This window comes from Equus asinus, unplaced genomic scaffold (genome assembly GCF_041296235.1).
Source record: "Equus asinus isolate D_3611 breed Donkey unplaced genomic scaffold, EquAss-T2T_v2 contig_625, whole genome shotgun sequence".
In the NCBI taxonomy this organism is placed as follows: domain Eukaryota; kingdom Metazoa; phylum Chordata; class Mammalia; order Perissodactyla; family Equidae; genus Equus; species Equus asinus.
The window spans coordinates 1-4,961 of NW_027225322.1; the positions used below are offsets into that span (position 1 = coordinate 1).

Here is a 4,961-nt window from a genome sequence, read left to right on the forward strand (position 1 = left end):
CATCAAGGTAAGCCGTCTCTTCCCCACCGCGGACAGAAAGCAATAGTTGCTCGCTGTGGAGAAGCTGGGACATGCGGGCACAGCAGGAAGAGAGGACCTCAACCTCCATCCTCTCACCGTTCAGCAATCATCCTGGGAGCGAATATCCTCGTGTTTCCCTTTTCCCCGTGGGCCCCACTTTCCCTGCCAGAGCAGACCCAGGGCACCTGTGGCCTGCTTCCTGCTTGCCCGGGATGGCGGGGTGGCGGGGCGGCGGCGGGGCGGGGCGGGCCGCGCGTCGCTCCCTGCAGGGTAGCGCCCTGGGTGGTTCTGGTTCCGACGGCTCCCCCAATCTGACCTCCGGTGAGCGTGTTCTGCTGGGAGAACTGGGGCTGTGTCTCCGTAAGTTTCCCAGAGTGCGGGCCCGGAGGCTTGGTCTCAAACGAAGGCTCGGCAGCAAGGGCCGCCGTTCCTGCGAGGGACTCGCCCTCCCTGAGCGGCAGTTGCCTCATCTGGTTGGAAAGGGGGTCCCGTTAGTGCCTCGTCGGTGGCGTTGTTGCGAGCACGGAAGCGGGAGCACGGAGCACACCGCTCAGCACGGAGCGCGGCACTGGTTGGTGCGCGCTCATCGTCTGCCGTCCTTCCCTGTGAGCATAGTGCTTTCCGCCGACATTCGCCCGGCACCTGCGGGCCGCGTGCCTGCTTGGGGCCGGACCCAGCAGCCGAGGACGCAGGTGCCAAAATCTCTGCCTTTGGGGGAGTTCGCCGCCTCGTGCCTGGGACGGGAGGACCGACGGCAGGCCAACACGTCCCGACGAGAGGCGGCGTCCCCGACGACGGGACGCGGTGCCGTCGGAAATGGAGAGCCTGGCACAGCCCAGGTCCTGGTCAGACATGCGTTGATGGCGTCGTCGCTCTCTTTCCCCCAGCCCGCCCCCCCCACCCCCCCACCCCCGCCCCTTTCCTCTCCCTCGCGTCCCGAGGTCCCCTTTCCAACGGGATCCAAGAACGCCCACAGGGCCCAAACTCTTGAGCTGGGCAGTGCAGACATCGTGCGCACTGGATCCCGGGTGGACGACGGGAGAGGGCTGCGGCCCAGAACCCTGAAGCCCAGAGGTCTCGGGACGGGGATACCGGTGACGTCGGGAGGCACCAACGGGTGTTCGGACGTGCGTTTCCCTCCCCGTAATCACACCGTTGCGCTCATCCGTCCATCCTCGGCGCGCTAGCCATCTTGGTAAAACTAAGGAGACTCAACGGGTGACCTAACCTGTGGGAGACCCTGGGTAATGTCCCTACCTGCACTCGAGCAGACTGTGGACGCTGTGGTCGTCGGGGAGGGGGTTCTGTACGTCTGGTAGATTGCGTTGGTTTCTCGGGCGAAGTTCTCCGTGTCCTGACTTTTCTGGCTGGTCGTTCTGTCAACTCAGGAAGTCCGGGGGCGCCCCGCAGAAAGAGGAAAAGAGCCAGAACGAAGAGGCGAAGAGAGAAGGAAAGAAACACACAAACAGACACAGACACGCAGGCGCACACAAAAACGCACACACACAGAGCGAGAGCGAGAGCGAGAGCGAGAGCGAGAGCGAGAGCGAGCCCGAGCCCGGCTGCCAGTCCGTGGCTCCTGGGCGTCCGGGTCGCGGGACAGGGATCCCAGGAGCGCTGCACTCCTGAGACCCTGTCTGCACGTCCCAGGGCCCCAGGGGTGATCGCCAGCCCCAGGGCCCCCGCCTCCTTGCCCGGGCCCAGCTCAAGCACCACCGCCCTCCTGTGGGGAAGCTGCCTCTTGGGCAGGGCCTCTCTGCGTCAGCGTGAGCGTCTGTGTGTCTGTCCCGGTGGGTGTCTGTCTGGGTCCGTGTCTCGGATCCTCTCAATCTCTCTGTCTCTGTCTCTGTCTCTGTGTCTCTCAGGTCGGTCAGTCAGGAGCTGTCCAGGGTGGCCGCGGGGCCTGGGGTTGAGGGCGCGGTCCGGGTCCCGTGGGCGGGGCGCGGGGCGGGGCGGGGAAGGGTGGCCCGCCCTGGTCTCCCCGCGCCCCGCCGCCCGCCCCGGAGGGGTTTCCGGTGATGCCCTCTGGTCGCGCCGGTGGCTCCAGCTGGATTTGGGCAAGTTGGGGCCGGGCCGGAGCGGCGGCCGCCGGGGGTTGTTGGGCCCGGGTTCGTTGGGAGGCGCCTCGGGCCGGAGGGGCCTCGCGGGCCCGGGGCCCCGACGCGCCGACGCGCCGACGCGCCGACGCGCCCGACGCCCCGGGCCACCTGGCCCCGAGCAGAGCAGCCGGATGTCCTGCGACCCGTCGCCGGGATGCGGGCGGACAGGAGGCCTGGAGCGTCCGGGGCCGGCTTGGGAGAGCGCCTAGACTTGCGCCCCGCCCGCCCACAGTCCCCGGGGTGCCCGAGGCCTCCCGCGCCCTGGGCGGGCGGCAGGGCAGGGCAGGGCAGGGCAGGGCAGGGCAGGGCAGGGTTTGGCTGGCCGCGGCGGCGGCGGCGGCGGCGGTGGCGGGAGGCAGTGGCAGGCAGGCGGCAGGCGGCGGAGCGCGGGGCGCAGGGGACGCGGGCGTCCGGTGCGCGTCACAGGGGCTCGGGCGCGCGCGTCACAGGGGCCAGGCGACGGCGCGTCACAGGGACCAGGCGACAGCGCGCGCGCGCGCGCGCGCGCGAGGCTTCTTAGGGGCGCCGGCGGCAGCCACCAGCGTCTACGGCCATACCACCCTGAACGCGCCCGATCTCGTCTGATCTCGGAAGCTAAGCAGGGTCGGGCCTGGTTAGTACTTGGATGGGAGACCGCCTGGGAATACCGGGTGCTGTAGGCTTTTGCCTCCCGCCGCCTCCCTCTCCTTTTGCCCCCCCCCCCCCCGCCCCCAGCGCCGCTCCCTCCATGCTCCTCCCGCCCCTCCTCCCTCCTCACCGGTCGCCCCATCGCCCCGCCACGCCCCCACCGCTGTCCAGCCGCGCGAGTGCCCCGCGGCCGCGGCCGCCGCCCAGCCCTTCCACCTCGCGGCCCCACGGGAACCCAGGGCCAACCGGGGCCGGCCCCGCGTGGCCGTGCCCCCGACGCCGCCCTCGTCCGGCGGGCTCCCTCTGTCCTCGGCGGCCTCTTCCCACCCGCCAGGCTCCTGAGAGACCCTAGCGGTCCACTCGGCCGGCGCGGCCCCCAAGCAGTTGGTCGAGTCGTGGTGTGCGATGGAACGGATCCCGCTCCGGGCTGCGGAGGCCCGGACAGCTTCGGCAAGCTGCCGGCAGCCCATCCGTCTTCCAGAGCCCATCTAGGAAAGACCCCGGATCAGGCTTCTCCAAACAGCACCTACAGAAGGACGGGGCCCACTGGGCTCGACAGGAGCCTTCCGGGCCTGGCCATCCATCCCAAGCGGGACGGCTTCTGGATTTTCTGATGCCTGCGCCGTGTGTCAGCTTCTCCAAGTCGGCACCTGGCTGTCCTTGATACCGTCGTTCGCGAGAAACCCTCGTTTCCGCACCGGAGTTGGTACGGGTCCTTTTGTGTTGTCTTGCCTTAAAGACGTCCCCTTCCCCAAGTGTCTAAGTTTCAAGCGCCTCCCCCCGCTCCCCAGCTGGGATCCAACTCCGTCTCCGTCTTCGCTTTTGTCTTTTGGGGGGTGGGGGCGGGGGGTCCTGCCTTCGTTTGAAAGGTCGGTGTCTGGCTCCTCCTGGATCCCTCGCATCCGTTTTGATTCTGAACAGACTGGATGGAAGGATTAGGAATCTGGCTGCGCTCGCCCAGGGTTTTGGTGTCCCCTCACTCAGGTGCCTCACTCTGTCCTGCCCCCCTCCTGGCCTCTGTCTGCCAGAGGGAGTGGACGAGTCCCCCGAGAGGACATTTCCGTCCTCAGCGGCCAGCCCTTCCTGGCTCCTTGGCTTCAGCTTTCATTTCGTGCGGCTCGGGCAGCTTTGAAAGTCTGCTCTTCCCCTGCCTGTGTCCGCGCAGACTATCGCGGAAAGGGGATCCGGGAAAGCGGGAGGGGAGTTTGCTCCAGGGGAGGAGAGCCGGGATGACAGGGAGGAGGAGAGGGGAGACTTGCCTCAGATCGCACGGACTTTTACATTTTCAAGGGGGGAATTCATCAAGGTAAGCCGTCTCTTCCCCACCGCGGACAGAAAGCAATAGTTGCTCGCTGTGGAGAAGCTGGGACATGCGGGCACAGCAGGAAGAGAGGACCTCAACCTCCATCCTCTCACCGTTCAGCAATCATCCTGGGAGCGAATATCCTCGTGTTTCCCTTTTCCCGTGGGCCCCACTTTCCCTGCCAGAGCAGACCCAGGGCACCTGTGGCCTGCTTCCTGCTTGCCCGGGATGGCGGGGTGGCGGGGCGGCGGCGGGGCGGGGCGGGCCGCGCGTCGCTCCCTGCAGGGTAGCGCCCTGGGTGGTTCTGGTTCCGACGGCTCCCCCAATCTGACCTCCGGTGAGCGTGTTCTGCTGGGAGAACTGGGGCTGTGTCTCCGTAAGTTTCCCAGAGTGCGGGCCCGGAGGCTTGGTCTCAAACGAAGGCTCGGCAGCAAGGGCCGCCGTTCCTGCGAGGGACTCGCCCTCCCTGAGCGGCAGTTGCCTCATCTGGTTGGAAAGGGGGTCCCGTTAGTGCCTCGTCGGTGGCGTTGTTGCGAGCACGGAAGCGGGAGCACGGAGCACACCGCTCAGCACGGAGCGCGGCACTGGTTGGTGCGCGCTCATCGTCTGCCGTCCTTCCCTGTGAGCATAGTGCTTTCCGCCGACATTCGCCCGGCACCTGCGGGCCGCGTGCCTGCTTGGGGCCGGACCCAGCAGCCGAGGACGCAGGTGCCAAAATCTCTGCCTTTGGGGGAGTTCGCCGCCTCGTGCCTGGGACGGGAGGACCGACGGCAGGCCAACACGTCCCGACGAGAGGCGGCGTCCCCGACGACGGGACGCGGTGCCGTCGGAAATGGAGAGCCTGGCACAGCCCAGGTCCTGGTCAGACATGCGTTGATGGCGTCGTCGCTCTCTTTCCCCCAGCCCGCCCC

At 67.9% G+C, this 4,961-nt stretch overlaps 1 non-coding gene across 1 annotated transcript; it reads left to right on the plus strand.

Moving 5' to 3' along the window:
* Positions 1-2,663: 2,663 nt before the first annotated feature.
* LOC139044148 (5S ribosomal RNA) lies at positions 2,664-2,782 on the plus strand. Its single transcript, XR_011501196.1, has one exon. It is a non-coding gene; the product is annotated as a 5S ribosomal RNA (ribosomal RNA).
* Positions 2,783-4,961: the final 2,179 nt, after the last annotated feature.